This window comes from Tasmannia lanceolata, unplaced genomic scaffold (genome assembly GCF_043159265.1).
Source record: "Tasmannia lanceolata isolate RefF3 unplaced genomic scaffold, GAP_Taslan_0.1 ptg000008l, whole genome shotgun sequence".
NCBI classification, from domain to species: Eukaryota; Viridiplantae; Streptophyta; class Magnoliopsida; order Canellales; family Winteraceae; genus Tasmannia; species Tasmannia lanceolata.
Window position 1 is genome coordinate 50231904 of NW_027518685.1, and position 13262 is coordinate 50245165.

At 35.0% G+C, this 13262-nt stretch overlaps 1 long non-coding RNA gene across 9 annotated transcripts; it reads left to right on the forward strand.

Annotated features, from left to right (window-relative positions):
- Window positions 1-905: 905 nt before the first annotated feature.
- Window positions 906-9953, forward strand: LOC143885351 (uncharacterized). Of its 9 annotated transcripts, none has more exons than XR_013253222.1 (5): window positions 906-1162; window positions 1564-1706; window positions 4654-5221; window positions 8636-9651; window positions 9734-9953. It is a non-coding gene; the product is annotated as an uncharacterized LOC143885351 (long non-coding RNA). The 9 variants fall into 9 exon arrangements; XR_013253220.1 differs by having other exon boundaries at window positions 1132-1275; XR_013253225.1 differs by having other exon boundaries at window positions 1148-1162; window positions 1640-1706.
- Window positions 9954-13262: the final 3309 nt, after the last annotated feature.

Genomic DNA, 13262 nt, shown 5'->3' on the forward strand with positions numbered 1-13262 from the left:
ATTAGGATTTGATTCATTGAGAATCATTGTGTATATAAATAGAGAAGAAAATTGATTGTATGTATATAAACATCCACAAATTGAAAGATTAGGATTTGGGTGAATGAAGCAATAAATAAGGGCGGTGATAAATTCACCCCCTTCTATTACAATATTCACCCCTTATTGTTCAAAATGGACTGTACAGCCCATACCATAGGATGATCCAAACCATCCATTTGATGGGCCACAAATTAAATAGGTTTTGCCCCAAATATTATTTCCATAGGATCATCCTAGCCCTCCGATATATAGAAAAACTCCATCTAATCAAACCTCTATGGATTTGACAGCCAGGATCATCCTATGGAAATTATTTTTAAGGCACAACCTATTTACATTATGGCCCATCAAATGGATGGGTTGGATCATCCTATGGTGTGGGCTGTACAGTCGATTTCGAAAAATAAGGGGCCCCAAAAATCATTTCCATAGGATGATCCTAACTAGGGCTGCAACAGGGTCGGGTTGGGTTGGGTTTTTCAAAACCCTAGCCCAACTCTGGATCCCATTATCTCGGCCCTGACCCGCCCTGACCCGTCCTGACCCTGAGTCAGGGCCAAAAAACCTCAACTCATGGCCCGCCCTACAGGGCTCAGTGTTGATCCCATTATCTCGGCTCTTATGTCATCCTCCAGCCCTAGTGCAAATACCTGTTAAGAGTGCCAAAAATGAAGCAACCACTTATCATATAGAACAAAATGATCAATAAATAGAGAAAGGAACAAAATAAGACAGTATAAATTCAACAACATGACGGGCAACGGAGACAATTAATCCTTTACTACTAGAAGGGAAAATCCCTGAAAGTTTGTCTGCGCGGTACAAATTCCATTTATATCCGGCTATTGATTTCGTTACACTTCCCCTTATGTCCTCTTTCCTCGTGGGTTTTCCATCATTTTAGTCTGTGCTTTGCCCCTGTAGAAAGTCCAAAAATCCCGCCAGATGTCTCGTGGATTTTCGTCTGTAGCTTTTCATCTTTCGACACGTATCGTCCCCGTCTTGCCACGTTTCTTACATGCTAATACGTTGTGCTTCCATTTGGCCCTTCCTTTTCTTGTTTTTAATTTTTCTTTCTTGAGTTTCTTGTTTTCCATGTGAAATCAATGTATGATCTGTGGTGAGTTAAATCCTTTGTTTTTAACTTATTTTAGCTGCTTTCGAATCTGGGATTTTCCCCTCTTCCCATAGGTTCTGTTTCGATTGCAAGAGAAAACATTTCTGATGGAAATGGTACGAATATGATTAATTTTGAGGGATTTTATCATAAATCGAATGATGGAATCCTTTTTTTTTACTTATTTCATTTGCTTTCGAATCTGGGTTTTGTTCCCTCTTCCCATAGGCCATGTTTCGATTGCAAGAAAAAACATTTCTGATGGAAATATTATGAATATGAGTAATTTTGAGGGATTTTATCATAAATTGAATGATGGGTTTCTCTATGTTTCATTTTTGGTTTTCCACTTGAATTTGAAGATTGAGCACTCACAGAGAATAAATTTTTTCTTCTTTTTTTAGGGTTAATTATTTTATTGAATAAACTAATTTATTATGTGCAAAAAAAATACGGATTGAAATTTACACACCCTTCAAGGAGCTTATGTATCATTGACAAGGATTTATGAGAAAACCCGAGACAATCAGATACAAAAGTGGAAAAGGTATGTGTATTCTTAGCCTCCTATTTATATCTATCTTTAATGTTTGACTCTCTTTTTTTGCACAATATTGCATCGACTACATCTTTTAGGTGTGTAAAATTCTGTTTTATACATTGCTTATGCCCATGACTTGTGAGGATTTGATAGGTTTTTGAGGCATTTTATTTGTTTTTGTGAATTAATAGAGGAATTGTACATTGGTTTCCTCTGTTCCTTTCTTAGTTCTTTCATGCCCACTTCTTTCCTATTTCAATATTCCAATGACTACTATGGGAATATATCAACTAAGCTTCCTATCTCTTCTGGGTTTTTTTTCAGAGCTTTTTATTTATTTATTATTTCTCATTCGCAGGAGGATTTATATTTAGATTTTTTCTATTCCTTTCTCATTACATGTTTTGCTTTGATTATTTGGTATCCTTTTTACATTAGAAATGGGTCTTAAATTTCAATCAGGGCAGGCAAATCTCTAGCTATTGCCTTCTTATCCTTGCTACCTGGTAATTCCTTAGGGCTCAAGTGAGATTTCTACATCTATATCAGGTTCTTAAGATCTATAGAGAAATATAGTTATATTTCTTAATAACTATAAATAAATTTACATTATATGATGTTTGCTGGTTAAATGAAACCATGAATTTATGTAAGGTTTTAAACAAGTTTTCCCATTAAAACCTTGCATTTTCTGTGTTAAAAGTGCAAGCCAATTAAATAATATGTAAATGTTCAAATGCATAAAAACATCTTTTTATTGTTATTTGGTGAAAAATCATCCGTCATTCTCATGCCATGTATTTGCTGATTGATAGGGTTTGTTTGGGCACCATTTTCTCTTCATTTATTTTGCTTTTTTGCATTTGCTTGTTCTTTAGTAAAGAAAAATGTAGAGGTGACTGTTAAAAGTAGATAAATGTTGGTGCAGTTTTCTAATTACTATTTTAAATCTATGTGTTAATATTTATCATTTCCATTTTTTTATGTCTCTTTGCGCTCCAACTCCAAGTTCATTCTGTATTTGACAACTTCGTCATTCTCTTCTTCTTCTTCTTCGTTCTAAGAAATTTCTTTTTTTTATTCTAATTTCCTTTCTTTATGCGATTCTTTAATTTGAATTTCATTTTAGGTGCTTCAAATGTTTTTCTTTTTTCCCATTACAAATATGTTTTCATTTGATGTTTTCCATTGAAATTAAAAATCGTACTTCTTCTATATAGTTTTACCACAAATTTGTTTTCTTATTTAATCGTTCTTACTTTGAGAAATTTCTTTTTTCTTTTAATTTCATTCTTAAAATAAATTTCGTTGTGGATTCGGTATAAAATGTTTTACTGAAATTTTGTCCTGGATTTCAAATGGAGGATAAGTAATATAGTATCTCTTAACTTAAATCAATATAGTCTGTTTTCTCAAAAACCACTAAGTTTGTTTTATTAACAAGCCCACCTGTGAAATATGTTATTTGATGGTTCATTGTTAATAAATAATTGTAGTTGATTTGGGTCTTGATGTGAAATTTGTTTCTGGGTGCAGTTTATTTAAAAAAGACATTGATATTACAGAAAAATGGCATTCTCTGCACCTCAATTTCCAAAATATATTTGGGCAAAACAGCCCCAACATACATATTTCTCTTCGTTTTTGTTTATGAAATAGCCCCAACATAAATTTGAGTATAATAGCCCCATCTTTCATATTTTCCTTTGATTTATGTAGACTATGGCAAAGTTTGGTTGTGAATGTGTTTTTGTAATAGTAGTGAAGTTTGGTTGTGAATGTTTCTGTCAGTAACTTTATTTCTCTTAGCCGATATAGGAAACCATGTAATTTTTATGTCAGAGAAAGATTCATTCACTTCAAGTTCAATATCATATGAGGTTAATATGTTTCCACATTGCCATTAAGATATCCTCTGATGTTTTGCTATGGATCTCTTTCTCCACAAATATGTTTTAGAGCAAGATGAGAATATCTAGCGTCAAAGTTTCTTATTTTCTACTTTTGTTTGCTATGTCTACCTAATGACTTTCTTCTTCTTCATTTTGATTTGGCGCAAACCACTTTTTTATGAGGCTTGATAAATTGATACATATATTGATAAATTGCTAGATGGATAGGCATTATTTCACTTTATTTTTACCTCTGTTTATTGCTCATCAAATAAATGTTCCATCAATTTCTTTCGTTGCATTTGTCTTCACTAATTTACAATAACACTTGCTAATCCAAGCAGCACACCATTGCATGACATCCTCTCGACCTCTCATTGAAAAAAGCAAAAATGTCATTGAAAAGCTGAAAAAAATTCTTCATATTGCATTCTGCAGTTTGGGACCATTAGTAAACATAAATTAAGCCAAAATTTTGCCAACTCACCTTTAACATCATTTATTTTTTTCCCATCCGTGCATCGCACGGGGTTATATATATATATATGATAAACTTTTTTGTACTTTCTTATTTTCTTTTCAATCTATCGTATAATCGATTCCTATTTTTCAGCAAAATCCCAGATGAGTCAATTCATCCATCCTCACCCACCATTTAATCATGCTTAAGCTCATGGGCTTTGGGATTAAGATGAGTTTTAGGCGATTGGAAATTTGGAACCCAGAAAAATCTAATGTAAAAACTGTAAGGAGCAATTCTCGATGTTTCATCTGCAGGGTTTTGTTAATGATTAAAACCGTATGGATATATTTTCTATGCTGTCAGTTCTGTTTGTGTCTAATTGGAGCTAAAAAGGGAGGTAGGCTGCTCTATTAGGGCTCCTGGGGGGTAATCTTCTCTTAAAATGCTGCTTATATTCGTTCAATGTTCTTTGAAATCTTCTTCACTTGCTCCTAAATCTAGATTTGTTTACTGAAATGTGGCTACTATGTTGTTTCTTTCCGCAATCTCTATGCTGCTTTTTCCTTAGATTGTTAATGAATCATCCAATTATTTGTAGGCAAACGAGAAATTGATGGAAGAAAGAGGTCTTCGATAGCCACTGGCGAAACTTTTTGTTTTAAAACAATGATCAAGTCCCCATTCTTTCTAAATCATTTTGAACTATTCTCTAACTTTGGCATTTTTTTGCTCTGAAACAGGTTTGTGGCTACTAATTTGGGGTTTGATAGGGATTTTTATAATGTTAATTACTTCGGTGTGGCATGTTACCACTTATAATAATTTCACAAACACAACTAAACGCCGCTTGTATTTTCTTTGTAATTATTGGTTTGTAAGAGCTTTTTGGGAACTGTAACAAACCTTGAAAGCTCCTTAAATAGTAAAAGACAAGATGTGTTAGTGCAATTATCAAAACATGGTTGTGTTGATGTCATTTCCCTTCTTTTATTTCGTATTTCATGGTTCCTTTCTCTCTGATTTTCATTTTCCCTGCTTTGTTGTAGCAAAAGTCTTTCTATTCCCGTTCTAGATTCCTCCCAGAGTGGTATACATTTTTTTTTCTCTACCCAACCTTCCTGCAGCATCAGAAAATTCCTTTGAGACTACTTGAAAAAACTTTTCAGGTTTGTCATTCATCTTCATCATCATTGTTATCTGCTGTTATTATTATTGTTGTTGTTGCTGCTATTTTTTATTTTTCTTATCTTTTAGGTTATTGATAAGTGCAGATCATATTACTATTCAAAAAAAGTGCAGATCTTATTAAATTCTACCTAACTTGTAGCTTAAATTCTGCCTTCTGAAAATGATCTGTTGGATCACCTGCCTTCAATTAGTGGAACTGTGAAACATTAGCAAAATCCAAGGTTTATTTTAATCTATTTAAATTCTACTCATTTTGGGTTATTAATGAATTAACCAATGCATGTTGGAATGTTTTTTCTAATGTGGAACTCAAAGATATTAGTAGAAGAAACGCATCATCTCCTGGAATTGAATTTTCCATGTAGTTGCTCAGTCTAAGCCCGGATTTTCCACTTCCAGTTTTATGTTTGTATTGAAACAACATGTTGCTTTTCTAATGATTTATTTTGTAAACTCTCAGGTCTCATGATTTAAGCATGTAATTTCAATAGTCAACAGGAATTCCTCATATTGTACTTTTCCAACCCTCTTTGGTGAAAGCTGGGAAAGGGAGGGCAAATATCATTCTATTTGTTTTTATTGGTGTTTTTTTGCTTCAAATGTTGATTTTCTGACGGTGGATTTTCTGAACTTGGGTTTGGTGGTATGTATTGTTTTAGGTGCCTCTTAAATTTGTGTACATAGTTGTTGGCTGGAGTCTTGCCTCATTTCTGCACAAGTGCAATTTGTTGGTTTTTATACTTTTTTAGTTCTTTTAATTTAGGATCTTGTCTTTTGTTTTTCCTTTTCTATTTGTATTTATATTAGCGCTTTGATTGGCTGGAGTATACACCACATAGGATTTTTGGAAAGAACTTGTATCCTTTCTTTGGATTCTAATTAGGCAACAACAAGATTAATGTTTTACTTTGTTTTTTTCCTCGACAAAAAAATTATTCTTTTTAAGGTATGTAATCCTGTGGAACACCCATTGCAAGAGTTTTCTATTGGTGAAACATCTACCAAATTATATTGAGTTGGTGAAAATATTAAAATCAAATTTTCATATTAAAACATTGACTTCTTATAAGAAATTTGCAGAAAAGGATATAATGGAAAATAACTCGAACACCCTCGCTATTTAATCTACTGGGTAATTTATCTGATTCGAAACTAATGGAAGAAGCTTTATTGCCCACAAAAAAGGTACTAACTTGAATTCAACAAGTAGATGAAGCTACAACATCTCTTCAAAGAAAAAGAGAAAGAAACAGCCACCAACAAGCATTCAGATTAGGGATACTTACATATCTCATTTAGAACAGCTTCTATAAGAAATTTGAGGTTAATGAGTTGATTGTACAGTGGAATTAACTTCCAATCATTACAAAATTATAAACGTTGAAAGACCTTGTATGTGCATACAAATTTTTTAGTTTGACAGGTAGTATAAAATGTCGCCAAATATGAAAATATAGACAAGAGGTAAGTTTAGTAGATGAGAGCATTGGTACCCAAGTGGAAAGGAGTTTATTCGGTCAGTCAAACAAAGTTGTGCATGAAATTATACTGAAATACTACCAATGTTTCAGTCAAAGGTAAAGTTTGAACCATGATTAACTTCATAAGATGAAACTCACATCCATATTTTTAATTCTTTTGATGCTTTTAATCTCTGTTCAAATTTGTTAATGTATATTCAGCTCTGAACATAAGCTACAAAATTAGCAGCACAATGCAATATGCACCATATAAAATGGCGAGGAGAACCTCATTTCAAATTACTGATGTCTAGGAATTGCATATTCACTTTAATACTGCATACTAAATAGTTTTTAATCCATTTTATTGTTTTTGTTAAGAGTTTTAGTTGGTTATCTTAAATTTACTACATTGAACCCATTACATAAGAATTAAACAATACTCATACTTGCTCAGAGTTATTCCATTATGCTTGCATTCCATATAATATTTGGTGAAGCTCAAGTTATAGATGTCAGTTCTTTGCAACCAAGGACTGCTTTGTCTGCGGTCTTCCTGGCAAGGATTTGAATTTACATGCCCGCTATAAAGTAATTTATTGGCATAATTAATTCTAAGTGCAGTATCGAATGAAAAATACTAGATGACTTATTCTTGGTCGTTGTTTTTCTTCATTGTATGCAATGCTTCTTCCATACATCCATTTTGCTTTCTTGAAAAATACACTTCTGTTCATTGAATTGGTTTCCCAATGTTTACACTTATCGCTGCCTACAAATTGCACTAATTTAATGTTTCTAACCATGTAAAGAACTTAAGAGGCTGCAATTTGCATATAAACCTCTTTGTTCGATGGTCGTCAGCATTCTATCGATAACTCAAATCATTCTTGAATTCCACATAAAAAACTAGGTATGACTAATTTTAGAGTTCAGGCTCAAAATCTATGTAGAGACTCAACTAAAGTTCTAGGAATTTTTTTTTATTTCTACTGTGTAGCAGTCATCAGGACAATCTTTCCTTTTGATTGATCGATTCGTTAAAGCATATTTTCGGCATTTGTCTTCGATTTTTGTTACAAGTACAATATAACAGTAGTTATATTTTTTTCTATTTTTTGTTCTTGTAGTTTGTACATTTTCATTTTTTATTGATGACTTGGTTCTTTTCTTTTTTTTAAAAAAATTAACAAAATTTTATTGATAAAAATGGGGGACAAGATGTCCCATTACAGAATAGTATCATAGCTACAAAATGTCTACAGTATAACCAAAGGATCACTACAAGTGACATTTATTCCCACAGCGACTACTCCCTCACTGGCCAAGGTATCAGCCAAAGAGTTGGCCGTTCTCCTACGATGTACCAGAGTTGGGTTTTTTCCTTGGTTGGTTGTACATAATTGTGTTTTTTTAAGCCATATTTTTGACCGATTAATGTTACAAAGAAAGGAATTCCAATTGAAGTGGAGAGACCAAAATAAATAGTTGAATCTTATGGGATATCTCTTTTTTTTTCTTGATATTTGGAGTGGATCTCTTACCGATTTTGGGACTTATTAGATGCATTTGCTTTTTTACCTTTACTTTTTAAAAATAATTGTTGAATCTTGTGAAATTTCTCTCATTTTTTTTTTATATTTGGAGTGGGGCTCTTACATTTAAGATTTTAGTATTTCTATTTATCCCAATTCATGGTTTTCTTGGGTTTCCAACTCAGATCTGCTCGCATTTTTATTTTTTGTGAATTTCATGTCCGATAGCGAGAGATGATTGTGCTTCATTACCACCACTCCTTTTAAAACATTCTAGCAACTGAACTACTGAAAATGGAAATTTATATTAAGGGGACAAGTGACACTGGTCGTCGGATTTTTTTCATTGTTTAATTGATTCTAGAAAAATTAGCTAAAAATTGGGTGTGATTTGCAGGCTCTTTTCTTCTGTTTTACATCTCCAAGTATTCCTATGCTGGGTAATTTTCTTACACGGGTCTCTGATTTTGTTTTTTTTTTTTTGGGAGGGGGAGGGTGTTCTCTCTGCCAAATCTTAAAATTCTTTTCATCTATGAAACACATCCACATCACTTCTACTCAATTTGATGTTTTCTTTGTGAAACTAACAGTTTTTTTTTTTTTTTTTCACCGGGACAACAAAGGGAAGGGACACTTGAACTACCTCCTGCAACGGACAGACCTGCAAGCCTTGCAGTCTTGAGGCTTTCATGAGGAGTTCCATGCGGTGCAGTTTCATAGTTTGCTATTAATGAAGCAAACACAAATTGTGGTTATAGAAACAATGAAACAAACACCAATTGGGGTTTTAGAAACAAAAGTGGCCCATATCTTCTGCCTTTTCTTTTTCTTTTATATCAATGCTGCGGGCTGAATTTTGGATCCGTTTATCATTGCATGATTGAGAAGCCAGTCGAAGGGGCGATTGAGTGGTTGGATTTTGAACTGCAAGCCTTAAGGGTTTTTAGCTATGTGGATGCTCGATCTCTGAAATAACTTGAAATTTCTACATCAATAAATCTTTTGAAGTTTGCCATAATTTGTTTGACATCTGAGGGTTTTGAGCCATGTGGAATGAGATTTTGTGATTTTAAGGACTTTGTATGGATGTTCGAGGAGTATTTTACTCCTATGCAACATTAAGTCCATTGAATTATGCGGTTTCGGTGACAAGCGTGTCATTTGTGACATTGGCGATTGAAGTACCGAAGTTTACAAAGAGGAACCTTTGTCGTAAAGATGGATATGGTGGGTGGGGGAAGACTCTGCTTCCCAGAGTTATTCCTGGATCTCTTTTCTGAAGTTACAAGACCTTTTAAGATATACATTCTCCATGTTCTCTTGCTGCTTATAGCAGCTTATTCCTGGATCTCTTTTTCCAAATGATCTAATTGTTTTGAATTTCAGTTTTACTTTGGTGATCTTCCGCTTAAGGTTAGCAAAACTCTAAACTCTGTTAACTGTTTTCAGGTTCCACTGGGAGCATAAGAGGCTAATTTCATTTATCATTTGGCAGGAGGAAGAGCTACAAGGTGCAATGGTGGCATGAAGAAGAAAACTATGTTGAGTTGGTAAATATGGGTGAACTATATACGTAGTTAATAAGACAATCTGAATGTATTTTGGTTGTTGATCTTGTAACTAATCAATGCTAAAGATTTAACAGAAATGCTGGTGTTCTTGTTAATTATGCTATAAAGGCTTTATAATATACCTGTTAGCCGTTTTTTTTTCGACTTATAATTGTTGGCTTCATGTGAGTTTGCAATTCAAAACCTTGGGATGAGTTTATGGCTGAGCCCCAAAAGGCCTGACAAATGTGTATAACTTTTTTAAGTTCCCAAAAGTCGGTCCTGTTTCTTCATAATATTCGAGATACATATAGAGGAATTATTTCCACTTACAGATAAGAAATAAAAATAGGCAACCTTCTAAAAAATCCATGCCTTCATCGTCCGGTGAGCAGACAATTTTCCTTTTCCATGAAGAGGTTGAAGTAGGCATCAGTCTTGTCTTCGCATCTTTTTCCTTCTACCCAGGATTCTGACTTTTAGAAGCAGAAATCGTGTGGAAGACCACCATGGAATGCTTCTTCCTTCATAACCACTAAAACTTCTCTAATAAATTCAGCAAATGGTATTCTTTTTTAAGCAAATCGCTTCCTCATTTAAGTATTCTTGCAAGCTTGGCCTCCACGTGAGATGTTGAGGACATAGTGTACCCTTGACATATGCATATAATGTTTGCGCTATTTTGCTTATCTGGTATATCATTTTAAAGTTGCCGTGATATTGATTAATCCGAAGCATTAGAGTGGATTACTTTTGGTTATTCACTCTAATGTGGGATGCTTATTAGGATTCAATTAAATGAGTGACACGAGATGCTCCTACAATGTCATGCATGTGTCTATAATTCTTGTAAATGTATGTTCATGAGTGCATCCACATCTTGTCAATGCACACGTTGAGAATAATATGCACATGGATGCATGTTGTATAGTCATTTCCATAGAAATAAATTGTGATCAATCTAATCTAATCTAACTACTATATATAAACTATAAAGGCAAAATGATGGGTTAAGTTCTTCCACCCTTTGCCGTTATTTCCGCTTGTGTCCCACTACCATAATTCCAATTGTATCCCACATGTAAGGGCATTTGTGTCATTTGCCGTTATTTCCGCTTGTGTCTCACCTTTTGATCCACACGTCAACATTACTCTTTTACCATTAACCCCTTTGCTGATATCTAACATCTGCCTCTATGAGAAATTATTTGAGGGTAAAATCGTAATCTACATACGAAAAGTACCGCCACGGGTACCTGTCTATGACAATTACAACAAAAAACTACCAAGAAGAGGTAAAGACATATGACAATGACTAAAGAACTGCTTTATATTACTCATGCAGGACACTTGCAAAATATTGATGGATTCCGGGCACCTGAAGAGGAACAACAATTATGGAAACCCCTATCGATTGGAGGGCTATGATCAGCCTATATCGATTGGAGGGCTAGGATTAACCTATGGAAAAGGTTTTACGGGCACAACCGATTGATGTTGTGTTCCATCACATGGACGGTTTACATCAACCTATAACCCTCTATAGATCGGAGGGTTCGGATCAACCTATGAAAATTATTTTTTGGGGCACAACCTATGTAGGAAGTGGCCCTCCAAAAGAAATTTCTTTTCTTTTTGTTTGGGATTTACACGTCAGCATTAGTCTTTTACCATTAACCCCTTTGCTGATAACTAACATCTATCTCTATGAGAAATTATTTCAGGGTAAAATCGTAATCTACATACGAAAAGTACCGACACAGGGTATGGGCCATACTATACATTTTAATAGAGTGAGGAGTGCGATCATCAAAATACGGTGAGTAGTGCCATTATAAAATATGGTAGTGAGAACATTAGCACTATAATTTCAAACCGTCGTTGTTACTTGGATGTTCCCACGCAGGTCGGGTTCAACCCGAATTTGGATTGGGTCGGGTTAAGCTTTTTCGCAAATCAGGTTGGGTTGGGTTGGGAAAAATCAACCCCAATTGGAAATCAGGTTGGGTAGGGTTGGGCTGTCGAGCAACCCGACCCGACCTGAAACTCGAATTTGGGTTCCATCTGAAGTTCTTTCTTTTTCAACATTGAAATAGTCTCCACAGTCCACAATGGACGGTTTGGATAATCCTATGGTGCGGGCCATACCGTACTTGAATAAAGTGAGGAGTGTGATCATCAAAATATAGTAGTGCGGATAATATTTCCCTTTGTTAATTGTTAGTCCCTGTTTGGTGTGGATTTTGAGAACCGATTGTGAGTTAAAAACTGATTATTAGTGACTCACTATTGGTTCTCAAAATCCAAAAGAACCCGGCTTGAGTTGAAGTGGTCAACAATTGGTACCATATCAAATCGGGTCAGCCGACCCGACCCAACCCGAATTGGGTCGGGTTGACACCCAAGTTGCACCCCTAACGATGACGAAAAATCTACTTTTCCTTATTCACTATGTGCGGGTCAAATTACAGAGATGTTGATATTACGAATGCAGGACACCTATTAAAATATTGACGAATTTTGGACACCTTAAGAGGAACAACAATCATGGAAACCTCTATAGATTGGAGGGCTAGGATCAGCCTATGGAAATGATTTTACAGGCACACCCTATTGGTGTTGTGTTCCATCACATGGACGGTTTAGATCAACCTATGATGTAGTATGTACAATTTTAAATGGATAGCACGTGCATCGCACGTGCATTTTTACTAGTAATAATAATCTAAAGAAACACCAATACAAGATAATAGAAAACATTAGCAAAAGAAACATGCATAGATGGTTCAATTCTATAATAGAAAACTTAGGGTCGGGCCGACTCAGGGTACCCTAGGCATTAACCCAGAACCCGACCCGACCTGAGTCAGGGTCTAAAAAAATGAACCCTGACCCGTCCTCAGGGTTGGAAAATCCAGCCCTGACCCTGTTCGGGCTCAAGGCGGGTCGAGCTGACAGGGCCAAACTTGTACCCATAATCCTAGCCCTCCGAGATATATAAAAATTCCATATAATCAAACCTCTATAGATTGGACGGCCAGGATCATCCTATGGAAATGATTTTTGGGGCACAACCTATTTACATTGTGGCCCATCAAATGGACGGGTTGGATCATCCTATGGTGTGGGCTCTACAGTCGATTTTGAAAAATAAGGGGTGAATATTGTAATAGAAGGGGGTGAATTTATCACTACTAATAAATAAAGATAGTTTCAATAAAAGGAAGACAAACAGGTGGCAAGATCAAACAAAGAAGCATTAAAGCAGGTGCAACTGGTTTTTTTGTTTTTGGAAGTATCTGCAGAGGCATGGAGGGGCGGAAATGACCAAAAACACACAAGAAAGTAAGGGAATACATGGGGAATTAATGCAAAGATGTACAGGATGTAGAAGGAATTAATGCAAAAGAGTGGAAGAAATTAACCCATGATTCTCGCTTTATATATACTAGGAAAAATGCACGTGCGTTGCAC